Here is a 15,477-nt window from a genome sequence, read left to right on the forward strand (position 1 = left end):
GGGCTGAAAATTTAGTATGTTGTAGCCGTTGATTATACCTATCAAACAAAAAAAACCTTAAGTCGATCCATAACCCCTGACCCGAGCTATAAGGGGTCAAAGTTCGAACATTGACCGGCCTCTATCTCCGGTTCTAATTAACGTAGCGACCTAAATTTTACCTTTTTGGTTTCGTCTCGATGAGCACTTTCAGATGGAAGTTCAAAAAGTCACCACAGGTGGCGCTGTGATAGCGTCAAAATTCATCGAAATTCAAAGTCACTTTTCTCAAAAACGGCATTGTGCAAGTTAATGAAATTTTAGTATGTTGTAGTCCAGTCTAGGACGTTTCCAAAATGGTGCGTATGCGCGCTGTGGTTAAAACAGAACCGGAGATATGAGGGGTCAAAGTTCACAAAATTCAAAAAATCATATCTCCGGTTCTATGTGACCGATTTTGATGAGTGAGGGCTTAAACGAAAGATCTCACCAAATGCTACAACTTTCTAGAATATTTGAACTTCGTGGGACCAACACCAGGGGCGCCACAGTCGAAAAACCAATTTCAATATCACATAACCTCAATTATCTCGACTGTCGCTAAACCGATTTTGATGATTACTTCGACACAATTGTAGAGGACATTTGTCTCTACATTTCGTCCATACATCATTTTCCGGTCAGACTACGCTATCACTCCGATTTTGCCGTTTAAGTGTGAAAAAAATGATTTTTCCCATAAAAACGCTTTGAAATCACTCAGATGCCAATTTGACTGCCTCTACTCCACCAAGACACTTAAAATAGGGTTTTAAATGGAAAGTCCCACAAAATACAACAATTCTTTGAAATAGTTGAAGCTCAACAAATGACTACTTGGGGCACTCTGGATGAAAAAACGAGTTAAGAAACAAAAAACCTCGCTTATCTTGGCTTCTGAGTAATCGATGAGATCATGTTCTATGGGAAAATTATAGAGAACATTCTGGTCTACATTTCACCCATATATCACTTTTGTGCCAGTTCATCCAAATCCTTGATATTTTGGTTTAAATACAAAATTTGCATAATTTCACGAATTTGATTCAAGATGACTGAATGGCGTCTCCCAACTTCAGCTCTAAATCGAATTTGCATGCACTCCGAGCTAGCTCACGTTAAGAATCTCACCTACATAAGCCGGTTAGGATTATCTGTCCCTTTTAGTTCTGAACATTAACAATAGTTCTTTAAAAGAGATAATTGTTGATACACAAAACATTTCCCAACAAACTTTCCCTTAATCCCATTTTTTCCTAAACGTATGACTTATTTCGGAACAGGATTTTTTCCTAATCGTACGACTTATTTCGGAACTGAGGGAGTAAAATATTATATGATGTTGAAAATACAATTCAAATGTTTCTCCGTGTAATTTTAGCTGCATTGTAAATTATTTGGGATGGATATGATCATCCAATCAAAGTATTGACAACCTCAAATGCGCACAAACATCATTGGTGACCAAATAAAATTGGGCACATGTGGTGTATTGGATTATATCTATGAGAGATTGAGTGGGAGTGAATGAATTTAAGCACTCATATTGATATGCTCTGAGAGAATTTTGGCTGTGTGAAATTCTGCAGGAATATTCACGAGATTCGTACAAAATTTAGGGTTGATCGTGGGTGACCCGGTGAAAATTAATTGGTGAATTGAGTTGATTTCATCTAGCGGAAGCGGCGTGTGTTGAATTTATTACCAGCCCCCACCAAAAATATTTCGCCACGCGTACAAGTTAGCTGCAAAAGCTCAAAGCTCAATTTTCTGTATTGCCTGGGCAGCTGAATCAAAATTGCACAATTTCAAATAAAACGACCCCCCCCCCAATCACTCTTTCAAAATTAATCACAAATTGCGTGTTCCCTCTGAAAAGGAATTCCGCGGAGTTTTCTCCTGGAAATCAGTGGTTCTTTATGTGTGAATAAATTTTTGGGGGACATTGGACGACACTCTCTACTGGAAATTGTTGGTGAACAATGTTGGTCAGTCTTTGTCCACATTGTCGTGGTAAAAGCATCAAGTGTGTGGGCTTTCAGCGACACACAGAATTCCATTTAATTTCCAAAAGCTAAGCCCAAACTCTGCCCCCCACCACAAAACTTCTCCACACAGAAATTTCATAAATAACCACTTTCTCACAATGAATTGAGAAATATTTTAGCACCAACGTATTGCAATATTTATAAGGGGAGGGAGAAATTTGTTTTAGAAATACCCCCAGAAACCTATTCTTGAGCTGTTGAAAATTTTCCACTCGACTTTGAGGGGGTATTTGGAAAGGATCGTGTTTCAAGGTCATGGTCAATTGAATTTTCAGTGGAAATCTGCAAAGTTTCCCAGTGAATCCCATGAAAAGTCAAGAACAACTGTCCATGAGAGCTAGCCAATCTTTTATCCAAAAGGTCATGGGTTCAAATTGGGAGATTCTTTGGCAGACAGAAAAAAACGGAGGGTGAGATTGCTTTTAAATTTACGGTAATTGCTTATGAAAGAATATTTCAACGTTTTTTTCTGCACAGAAGAGAATTTAATGAAAATCAATGGGAACGTTATTTAATGAGCTTCACTTTAGCTGTATTTTCTCATAAGAGCAATGTTTTTTTTATGCTGCGAATGTCAATAATATAACCACTCTACAGATTATTGCCAAAAGCATATGCATTGTGTAAACTTTGTGGAGTGTATGATGATATTTAATGTTTGAAAACTCAATATAATTTTTCATTTTAATAAAGTTTTAACAATCTCTGAGATGTTTGATTTTCATCTAACGAGTTTAGACTAGTTTTGTAACTCATAAAAGTGATTTGATCTTTTCTTCGTATTTTCTATCAGGAAATAAAACATTAAAGAACTTAAACTAGTGTAAAAGATACGAAGCTTTTACTATATTTTTTTATCTAATTATTCTAAGACACTTGCATAGACAGCAATTTAAGCGTTGTTGCAACACAAATCCAAGATTTGAATCAATCAACTTTTAGATGAGGCTAAGAATTACGCTAGAGGCCCGTTTCAACACTCATTGAGGTTACTGAAGAACCTCATCAAATGTAGAACCGTTACGGTTACAAATCATCAAATGTATGGGCTTGTTTCAACCCTTAATGAGTATATACACTAAGGAAAAAGAGGGTACTATTAATTGTTTTCGCCATATCGGTTTTACTTTGTAGGTGTAAAAATATATCAATACACTGAGTGAGAGAAATCCGAAAAAGTCAAAATAACATTCCGGAAATGTTAATTTTGCCTTACAGTATTGATCCGAAAACGGTGTAAATATTACCCTTTTTAGGTGTATTGTGTGTTAAAGTTACCCTTCTTTCATGTTGATTTTACCCTTAAAAGGTGTAAAATTAACATTAAAAAATTTTGATATATTTTTACACCCAGAAAGTGTTAAAGTTATGAGGAACAAAAGTTAATTGCAGCCTCTTTTTCTCAGTGTACTTCAATTTCAATTTAATTAATTTAAAATAGAACAAACTGTCCTCTGTACAAAGATGGCCATATGCAATAACATAAGATAAATTAGGAACTTGTAGAGACCACATGACTCAGGATAAGCCCCCTCTTTCGCTCTCTGGAGAAAGTGTTTCAGAGTACACTGAGAAAAAAAGAGGCTGCGATTAAATTTTTTTCGACATAACTGTAACACTTCTTGCGTGTAAAAATAAATCAACATTTTTTATGTTAATTTTACACCGTATAAGGGTAAAATCAACATGAAAAATAGTAACTTTAACCCATAAAACACCTAAAAAATGTAATATTTACACCGTTTTCGGATCAATATTGCAGGATAAAATTAATATTTCCGGAATGTTATTTCAACTTTTTCGGATTTCTCCCAGTGTAGAAAAGATAATTTTTACGCCGATTTCGGATCAATAACGTATAGGGTAAAATTAACACTACCGGAATGTTATTTTAACACTTTCGGATTTTTCTCTCTCAGTGTACAGAAGCCTTTTGGTTAAAGTTGTATTTTTGTGCAGTTTTTATTCAATTTTGCGCTGGTGTTAATTCGACACTTGATGTACAACTATTTGAACGCAGCAATTAGGACCCTTATTTAAAGATATTATTGACTGTACACAAAAAAGATCATTTGTAAAATGGTTCGTAAATGTTTGTCAATTCCTACTGAAACTTACGAAATGTTCGTAAGTTCCTAAAAGTTTGTACTTTTTCACAAACAGTGTTCGTAATATAATTACTTAGAAAAAAGTTACTTACTTACTTACTTACTTAGTTCAGAAAAATGTTCGTAAGATGTTGTCATATGTTCGTAAAATTTTGTCAGGCAAACAAAAATGTATGAATAAATGCAATAAATGTTTGTATAGCAACGAAATATGTTCGTCAACTTTTCAAGTTACAAACAATTTTTATGATAAAATGCACAAGCTTTTATGAACTTTGGGAATTCTCAAATATTCAAGAACAATTTTCCGAAACATTATTTTATGTGTACTAACACTCACATGCTCTAAAATGATAATTGCTCAGCAAAGCCTTATTGACATTTGTCACAAAACTGGGAAAGAATTTAAAAAATGACTTTCCCTTAAATTAAAATGGCATTGCTATTTTATGAAACAATTTAATTTCAATTAATGGATTTCTAATTAATATTTAATGAAGAGTGTATCCAAATTCATTTTATATACCTACACTATATTTTTTAATTATTTCACATTTAATAATAAGTTTCACTTTAATTAATCTTCTCAATTTTAATTACTTCATTTATATTAATTTTGCTTTTGAAATCAATATTTTACATTTACATTGAAAATGTATTTTATTTATTTTTGTCCTTGTATGAAATAATCATGACTTTATTAATTAATTTATATTAAATTTCACATTTAAGAAAAATTAGTCACTTTAGCATTTTAATAATTTTCAATTTAAAATTGTAACTGTGAGCAAAAATTATACAGTTGCATAATATCGAATATTCTAAGCTAATATTTAATAGATAATTCATATTTTTTAATAATATTTCAATAGTAGGAGAAAAGGGGAGAAAAGTCACAACACGGATATTTTATTTTTCTGCTTGATATCATAAAATCTGAGAGGTTTGTGATCAGAACATTCTTATATTTAGGAATAATACTGGTTTGAAAATTTTGTTTTTCTTTGCTATTTTCCTCTTGTAGTCACATTTATTGAACGGTTTTCTATAAATTGTTTTTATGGGTATTGTCTAAATTGCTGGACCAATTAAATGAAAGTTATCTAACAGAAATTTTTGAATGATTTTTTTCTTCTTACGCAACTTTGTTAAAACACTCTTTTTCTATCTTCTCTTGGAAATGTTCATTAATTAACGTAGTATTTTATATTTTCTGTAAAGAAAGTATTCTAATAACAGGATTGGACATTTCAGTATTTTTTATTTTCTATGTTCTTTGCTTAAATACTTTAAAACTCTCCACGTTTAAAGAAATTCACAGAGGCTTATCTAATAAATTGCGAAATTTTCAATTTGTGACTTTTTGCCCCAGTTACCCCTAAAGTGCCGTAATTAAATACTTTCATACAATTTCGTGCGACAATAATTTTTCTGTTGTGAATGCTTTGTATATGGTCACACTTCTGTCTGTTGTAATTGCCAGACATATTGCACCAACTGCGTAAAGTGCACGAAAACACGATACTTTCAACATTCTCTATTCAAATAATTTATTAGTGATATTAAAACGTTTGCAGTGGTAGAAGTGAAAATGATGACAAAGTCAGACATTGCAATTCAAACGCTCTCAGTAAGGACTCTTAACTTGAAACGTTTGCATTTTCTCCGAAAATTTACTCTTTGCACAGCTTCATATCAACTGAAACACTTAACCAGTTGTTGAAGCATTCTCAGAAGTAATCAGTAAAATTCTATCCACATCAATTACTCATATATAGCAACAATAACTTTTCGAGGATTTATTTCAACTCAAGTATTTCCATCCCATTGAGAATTTCGTACCAGACTTGGAATTGAATGCACTTTTCAACGAATGACGACTCTTGTCAATGTAATGTGTATAGAATGTAGCCTTAATTTCGATACTTTTCACCCCAAATACTCGTAATTTCATTTAGAACGATTCACAAAATGTGCTTCTAAGTAATCTATTTTCCTTGTATTTTCTGGAGCATTTTGTTGAGACAACGCGAAAAGCATGGTTTGGAAGTAAAATACCAATGCTTAGAATTTTCCTTGTTCTGCGTGCGAAATGTTTTCAGATTGAGAAGGGTGGATTGGCGTGGGAGGGTTCTATTTTTCTGGAATGGAATTACCCAGTAAATCAAATTTTGTTGAATAAAAAATACAGAAAGTATCAAGATTTGGAGTGAAATCTTCTTAAAATGGAAAGAGTGATACATAATCACCTATATCTCTTTTTGTCTTGGATGACAATGATTGAAATTGTTTGCTGTGAATAGGAAGAGATTATCCTACATTTTCTATACGATTTTGCCTTTCTCTTTGGTGGTTCTCGACGGGGTTCAGGGCAACAAATCGTGGCGGAAGATGCAAATACGAAGAAAGCTTTCTTTCTCGGGGTGCTTCATTCAAATTGGTGCATTTAATTAGTTTTAATTTAATTGTCATTCGGTCGAAAAGTTTCCTGCTTCAACTTTTCCCATTTACTTACTCCGATGATTTCTGTAAACGATGTTAATTTATCCAATTAACTCACGCTCGTGTGTCTTCCTCGCTGTGCTTTTGTCAAAAGAAATTCACCCCACTACTGGTAATCTAAAGTTCTTTTTTTTCCTTTTTCCCTTCTTCAGTACCATTTGGGTTTTATTGAATGAAGAAAGTTAATTCGAGACATTTATGCAACTTTTCAGTGCGCTCATGCGAATTTCTGTGCACTTGATGCAACTGGGTGCGGCGTTTTGTGTTTAACTTGGGAATCATTGAGATACAAATAAAAATGAAAGAAAGTTTAGTGTTACCAGTAACACTTAGTAAGTATTGTCGGAACACCAAGCTCAAGACTGTTGTCAATTAAACTTTATGAAGGGTTGTTACTACACACGAGTGTTCAGCTTAGCCAAAACAAGGGTAGATTTTAGTGTATAGTTAACACTTACTCTCTAGCTAACTACCTTTTTTTTACTTTCTTACTTCTTTAATTTTATACATGGCTTTAGTCACGTAACACTATCCTTCACAAATGATCAAAATTACGCAGGGGAAAGGTTTCACGGAGTTATCACACTAGAAAATTTCACATTAAAGTTAAAGTGAAAAGTTGCTCATTAAAACTTCTAGAATCACTCGAAATTGCTGATTTAGTCAGGACACATTGCTAGAATTGCTCAATGTCACGATGGCACGCGGGTTGTCAAATGAGTGATTTTGTTTTTGAAGCATTTTAGTCGTTTGAGTGAAAATGAGTAATTTCAGTGAAAAAGAGGAAGTTCTCCTGTACGCTACTTTTATGGGCGAGTGATTGGCTTCTAATACGATCTTCATATGGCGGTTTCGTTGAAAATCTTTATAAAAACATCGCAACTGACAATTTATTGGATATAATAATTTTCTCCGGATGACTTCGGAGGAATTTTAAGAGCTGCTTCAAATCGTATTGCCTTATTTACAAAGGAAGACTACGAAAATGATGGAGCCAATATCACCCAAATCCCGACTTATGTGTGAGTTTTGGCGATTGGTGACTCAATTTGTCGCAAACAGACTGAAAGCCATCAGATCGGTTGCCTCTATTTTTGTATTCCCGGCATTTTGGAGTCCCAAATGACGGATTCCTGATGCACAGCCTCAATTAATTTGGCGATCATCTCATTTGACCATTTGACCACAAAATCCTAGAAGTTTATGAAGGAATATACAAAATGTAGATCGAACTCTTTTTTGTTTACATTTTTTCTTACTTATCTTCTTGACCGATCTTTTTTAATGTCTTTTGTCCTTTGTCTATCTCGTTCGCGATAAATAATAGGTATTGGAACTACTTTTTGTAACAATTTAATCACGAATAAACTGGTGGGAAAATTGTGGCGCAGAAACTACCCGAATGACTGCAATAAAGTGTTACCCGATGAAAATTTAATGCGCAAATTTTGCTCATTAATTATCAAACGTATTTATCCTATTTTAATCTATTTAAACCAATTTTTGTTACCCAAGTCCACTTTTCATCACTGAATAAATCAATTTCTAAAAGCTCTAGACAAAATTTGCACATTGGGACACATATCAGCAACAATAAATTTGAATCACATTAAAATTTTAATGTGAAATTCTCTAATGTGATACCACGGTCAGGCTTCGCGCATACTCTGGCTTCGAACACTTCATATTTTTTCCACATTCTTTCAAATGAATCTGACCTAAGTTTTTCAAGAAATATGTGACTTAATACTAAGGAATATTAAAAAAAATATACCAAGTGTTCGCAGCCAAGGTGTGTGCGAACCCTGAAAGCCTTCTCCTGTATATGAAATTCTCGTCAATATTGCATAAATAATAGGTCAGATGTAGTGCAAAATTCTTCACCAATACGGTACTAAAATTGCCTCAAAATTCATAATCATATGGCAATTCCGTTTTATTGTTGGAAATTAGCAATACTGTATTGCTAATGAATATTGCTTTGTGCAAGTGGCAATATTGTTTAATTAGCAAGTCTAAAGTACGCGAAATAGATATGCATGTTCCTATGGTTCATATTGATGACATTTTATGGGGTTTGGAAAATTTTGAAAATTCCTACGACGATATGAGAGATCGACAAGAGGAAAACATAAATATGAATCTGACATTTTTGAAATGAATTCTTAACATATCTCTCAATATGTATCAGGGCTGACAAATAGAAGTCTCCATTCTCCATTATTGATAGACCCATATGATTTTAAAAATTAGTTGTAAATTTTCAATTACTTGTAACCCTTGTAACACAAATTAATTTTGTTATGATCTACTACTTTGTATTTTTTTAGGGGACACATATCCTACCTTAACAGAAAAGGCTTGGCTTGATAAGTCAGTAGGGCAATTCTGTAACAGTATGACAATGTCATGTGAGAAATTTTAAAATTTTTAAGTAGTAAATTCGGATAAAATAATTGAAAATCAGTTTCATATTAGTTATTGAGAGCTTCATAAAGCTCGTTAAAATCGTATTGGTTGCTAATTGGGCTTTTACGTTATCCTGATCCGAAATTAAATACAAAATCGTTAGAGAATTCCACTACAATAGGGAAATTCTGTAACTGTGTGACAATGTCATATGACAAATTTGAGAATTTTTACATGGAAAATACGGAAAAATTAATTAAAAATCATATTCATAGCACTTGCTAAGAGCTTCATAGAGATCTTTGCAATGGCTATTCGAAGCTCACTGGCCTTTAATGTTGCCCTGTTCACAAATTCATTACGAAAATTTGTCATATGACATTGTCATATCGTTACACAATTCCGCTGTGTTCCCTCAAAAGCAACCACGAAGATGGTTACAGGTCGTGGCAGTAACAATAATTCATATTATTATAGTACTAATAACTATAAGTCATTAATGCTTATAAGAGAATTATTAGTAGAGGAAAGCTCGTTACTTCGGACGATTTATGCTTCGCACAAATCATTTTTTACAATGTGTTATAAATGAATTTGGCCCATTATAATATTATATTTTAATACCCAACACAATGCCTCAAATTTTAAGAAGAGAGCTATAGATGAAATCCATAAGGAACATAAAGAAAAAATTGAATTGTGCGAAGCTTGAGTCGTCCGAAGGTAGCGCGCTTAACCCTACATAAAATATTGTGTTCTTATATTTATTAGACCTTATTAAATTAAGGCCTTTACAAATTACGAGCCATTTTTGTAAAAAAATGTTTTTTTAAAGAAAATTTCTCTTATCATTGTATGCGGAATCGTCAATTAGTAGATAGGGGTCATACTATATTTTCTGAAATTGAAAAAAAAACTATGTGATTTTCTACATTTTTCTGCGCCTATTGACTGATCATTTTTGAGCACATTAAATATAATACTATTAGTGTTTATTTTTGGTTTATATGATTGAATAGTTCAACAAAACTTTTAAAAAACAAAAAAAATCTATTAATCAATCTACCTTTAGCACAAATTTCCCTATTTTTTTGGTATTTCCCTATTTATATTTACCAATGATATCATTCCGAAACCTCAAATAAAATGTAGTATTCCTGTATTATAAAGATTATAGTTTCTGACTTTACTTTATCTTTTTGAAAATATACAAATATTACTGATATGTCTTTGACAGCATCTTCCTGTTGGCAATATCATAAAATATGCTCAATATAAAGAAATATGCATGTAAAATGTTAAATTTAACGAGCGACGTATAAAAATTTATTGCAATTTATTTTACTGCTGGAGCTCCACAAAGTGAACTGTATTAATCTTAAAATTTCAAGTTATACATGTATTACGACTCCATATCCTATAAGGTGTCATTTTGTTAGAATTTTGGGAATGTGAAGCTTAGAAGATTTTTCTTTTGAAGTCACGCTGTTCGTTTGATTCATCTGTCCATCTAGCAATCCGAGTGTTGTTAGCTATAGAGGCAAAATAGTTAAAGACAGCGACTTCGGACCTTCGGAGCACCCCTCATAAATCGACCCTAGGACCTTTGTGGGAATAAGCCGACGTTAATTGCAATCAACAATTGGGAAAACCGGAAGTCGTCGGGAAGAGATAATCACTCAGGGAAACACATCAACTATCTTTAGCTACTGATGAAGGCTTGGAGACCGAGCCGAAAGCTCTGAAGATAGTTGATGTGTTTTTCTGAGTGATTATCTCTTCCCGGCGACTTCCGGTTTTCCCTATTTTTGACCCTAGCACCGTTTACATAACCTTAATTTTTCTTCCATTCTTCGCTTCCTGTCCTCTTCAGAATGCCCAAAATTTAAATTTATATACATGTTTACTTCTGAACTAAAACTTTTGAATTGAATAATTCTTAATAACTGTTTTTCAAGGTTTCAAGTTTAAAGAACAAAAAGCTCTAGAGAGCGCATCTTCAATCGAATGGATTTATGTTTGGTCTGGTTGGAAAGGTCTTAGATTCTCTGACAATCTTGAATCAGTTCCAAACTTTTTATGAACCGGTTATAAACCGGTAAGTAATTTTTATTCGTAGTTGAATTATATTGGTTCTAAGCTATTTTGGGCGAACTTTTGTGTGATAGGGTCGAAAGAATATCTCTTCGACAGGGAACCGCTATTGACACTTTTGTCAAAATGTTGAAATTTATTTAATGCAATCAATAAAACCTAAGTAATATAACGTTTTTTCATTAATCTGCGTTTATCGATAAGGATAAGTATTCGAATTTCGTATTCCAAATGTTGCAGAGTAGGGTGTCAACAAGTTCTGACACGAGTTCTTAAAGTGTCAATATGTGTTCCTTTCACCCTATAATCGGTTCTATTTAATAAATTCAAATCGGTTGTGAATCACTAAATGGTAGGGAAAGTAGTCTCCCTTCGAATGTTCATGCTTTCGAATAATGTGAATTTCTTTTATTTTTTCCAAGGGACTTACACATAATTATCAATAATTGATACAGCTAAGTGTTATTTCATAGAAATGTGTAAGTTTCTTAGGAAAACTGAATGAAATTTTACATATTTGGAAGGCATGAACGTTCGAAGAGTATTTTCCCTTAAATGATGTAAAGGTATTATTTTGAGGTATAGCACCGAAGTCATAAGTTTGAGCATTTCGCAAAGCATGGAATGCTTTGCCACATCTTCTTAAGTCATGTAATTTCCACATTTAACGCAATACATCTGCTAAATACATTTGGAAGGAATATGACTATGTAGGTGACATTTGTAACACTGTTGTTTGGAATTTTTGACATAATCCAAAATTTGAACAAAGGGAATATTAATTGAAAGATGAATGATAATTCAAGCTAATAACATTTCCCATCAAGAGTTTAACTGCAAAATACTAATTTGATTAATTTAATGAGTTAATACTAAGGGGGTTATTGAGGAAGGAATGTGTAAACCTCTCTTCCCGACACTTCCTAAATTTATACGAGAAACTTAATGTATCATTACTTTTTACTAACTATTATATCTCCTTGTTGATTAAGACTCGATCACGATACACTTAAAATGTAAAATAACTTCTCGTGTATATAAATGTGATCATTTAAGTAGAGGTCTAGTTGTTAAAAGTGTAGAGAAATTGCAAAAAAATATCCGGATTTGGAAACACTACCGAAGTACTGCAAATATGATGAGTTTCTATTTTTATTTAAATTAGAGGAAATTAGGACAGTACACACAGAAAAATGGAAAATTCTTAAACAGAAACACCCAGGAATTTAATTTCAAATCCCATCCAATGAATGCCAATGCCCTAATTCTAAATCCTTGATCATTTAGTTTTAGTTCCAATTTGCAAATCTGTAGATTTAATTTTCCAGCTAATGCTGAACTTAAGTTCCCGATCTCTTAACTTGAAAAAGCTAGGGATTCTAGCCCATTTATTTCGCTCAGAGCTTCTAAACTTAAACGCCTCGGGGATTCACGTCCAATTTAAGTTCCCAGGATCTTATATATTCTTAAATTTAGAGTCAAAATTTTTCTGTGTAGTAAATATGGGATTGTTCTAAACACTATTTTTTATGTCTGCACTACTTGGACTTATGTCGATGATTTCTTCAGTGGACAAGGGTCTGTGTAGTATCTATGAGTTCATATAGGTCTTGTCCTCTGAAGTCTAATGTATATTTAAAAAAAATGCAGTGTTTACAATTACACCATATTTACTACTGCTCTAGTTAGCTGAGATTCTTTTCAATCTCAGCTTTTTTCCCTATGTAACAGAAGAACTGATAGTGATCTGATAAGGAAGTAGCGTATGCTTCATACGATCCCAAGCTTCATACGACTATTTTTTCTATGCTTCTCAATAAATGTGACTCCGCAATATATTTTAAAAAATTGGGCACTTTTCCTATTTTTTTTTTAATATGGGTGCGATAAGTAATATTTGTTGAGAAACTTAGGAAAAATTTAGTATTTACGAAGCTTTGGATCGTACGAAGCATGGGCACTTTCCCCTACAAATATTTAATGAGAATTTCTTTCTTTGCTCACGAACCTTATGTGACACTTATGCTGTTTTGATTAAACAGTTAATAAAAGTAATATGTGTAATCCCTAAACTTCTCTAAGTTTTGATTCAAGTCTCGGCTTACAAAATCGTGTGTTAAAAATGCACATTTTTGTGTAGTATCAAGCCTCATTTCGGGAGTTATTCCAACATTTATTCTTCATAGCAACTTGTTTCAGTACAACAAAGTATATATAGTATTTCTACCAGGGGTCTCTCGACATTTCACTTTTCCATACGTTTTTGCATAGTAGCACTGAAGACTATTGGCAAGTGTTTTCCTAAAGAGAATTGACTTATCAGTCTGATATATTTCGAAATTGTGCATTAAAAATAATCTAAAAATAAATATTTCATAATGTTCTCCGAAATAATGAAAAAACTACGAGCCAATTTGTTTAAGTCGCGGTGCAATATTTGCTAAATTTTTACAGGGAAAAATGAAAAATAGCTTCACTTTTTATTAGGCTTGATGGGCCCCTGATTTCTACGTATACATCCAACTTGAAGCCTAATTACAGAAAAAAAACACTTCATTGTGACGCTCAAAAATGCCAATTAATACCTAACATAATAGCATTATTGTCCAATTTTGTATTTCAGAAATGCTTCCTTTTGTGTATTCATTTAACTGAAATGCTAATAATACGCAATGCCATCAAAATTCTGACTTGTGTTTTCAAGCTATCAATTGAACTCACCTCTAAATATTTCCGCATATCAGACTGCCTCCAAATGATTGACAAGTGGTGTAATTGAGCGTGTATGTTCTCCACAATATTTACCATATGAATACCAATTAATTGATCCGTGTTGAACAAATCAATACAATTCTCACTGTTGGCAATTTCTGGTCACTTTTCACCACGCTAATAAAATTTATCCGGGGGACACTTCACGAGAACAAATTCGATATTTTTTCCCCTTTTCACAGAACACTATATAGGTTTAATTTTGGTTTGGGGGGGGCAGAGGGTGATTGGGGAGCTTTTGGTATATGAAATGTACTTTTTTTTTATTTTGTTGGAATGAACATAAAATGTGTTATGCATACACTATAGAGATAAAATAAAAAAAAACAGTGCAATTAAATTAAATTTTTGGGAGACTTGATTACAGAGTTGTTAATTGAATTTTCAGTTTATTGAAAATTACCCACGGCTATTTCAATGAACACAATTAAACTCGCAAATGAAATTTGTAAACTCGCTCTTTTTTGTCTCACTTTGGTGTGTTTCAGCAAATACAGCACATCACATTTGGCTAACTAATAATCTCATGTCACAGTTGATGGGAAATTGGGTGAATGTCTGATCTATATATACCAAATTATTCAATTGTAGGTTGATCTTTGGAATTATTTCGCGTATTGTAGTGAAGGATGAAAGAGGATTCCTTCATAGAGCCAATCCTCTACCACGTCCGTTTTAGTACTAAAAGTCCTCAGCAAAATCCCTCGGAGATGTACCAAAAGCATCATACATAGATGTCTCAAGCATTTCTCCACAAATACTCTCTCTCTCTCTCAGTTTGACTCTTCCCTCCACGTGGGAAATCTCATCTTGATGCCCACAATGGTAGGGGCTTCATTTTCCCCTTTTCACACCCACTTTCCCATGAGGAAAGGTCTCAGGCGCAGTCGTCAAATCGGTGGGGATGAAAATTAGCACTTTCCACGGGAAATCCGTTGAGAATTGTAAGAATAATTCTTCGATAAACATACCCCAAAAGTTGCAAATTCACCCCTCAATACTTCTCATTCAGAGGCATTCGTCTACTTACTCCACACATTTTCTGCATCTGGCTCCAAATTGTCCAATTTAATTTTTCATCTCAATCTCCCTCATCAATTGTCCACTGGTCACAATTCATCCTCCCATCTCTGCCGAAGAAAAATTCGCCAACTCAAGAGTTTCCATCTTTCAAGCTTGAAATCCATGGCATATGGTGTGCAAAGTATGGCTCTTATTGCTCCAAAATTTGCCCATTTACGATTATCATCTACCAATTTACAGGCCATTTCACGTTTTATTTGGCAATTTCGATCAAATCTCCACCCGCGTCGATACTATGACATTGTGCGGTTGCACTAGGGGAGTTGGGACTTTTATTTTGCATGTGACTTGAGCCCTAAATGGTCCATCGACACCCTCATCTTCCGCACCCAGAGGCACTTTTCATTGTGACCAGATGAACCGTGAAAATTGAGACATTAACTCGGCGTCAGTCGACAGTGAAAATCTTGAAGAATTTTCACAATTGGCCTTTCTATCGGGAA

General features: G+C 33.5%; 1 protein-coding gene across 1 annotated transcript in view; it reads right to left on the reverse strand.

Moving 5' to 3' along the window:
• LOC129798001 (uncharacterized) overlaps window positions 1-14,634 on the reverse strand; it is a 139,035-nt gene extending 124,401 nt beyond the window's left edge. The window contains exon 1 of the mRNA XM_055840930.1: window positions 13,901-14,634. The gene's annotated coding sequence lies outside the window, so the exon portion shown is untranslated. The remainder of the gene's footprint in view (window positions 1-13,900) is intronic.
• Window positions 14,635-15,477: the final 843 nt, after the last annotated feature.

This window comes from Phlebotomus papatasi, chromosome 1 (assembly GCF_024763615.1).
Source record: "Phlebotomus papatasi isolate M1 chromosome 1, Ppap_2.1, whole genome shotgun sequence".
NCBI lineage: Eukaryota > Metazoa > Arthropoda > Insecta > Diptera > Psychodidae > Phlebotomus > Phlebotomus papatasi.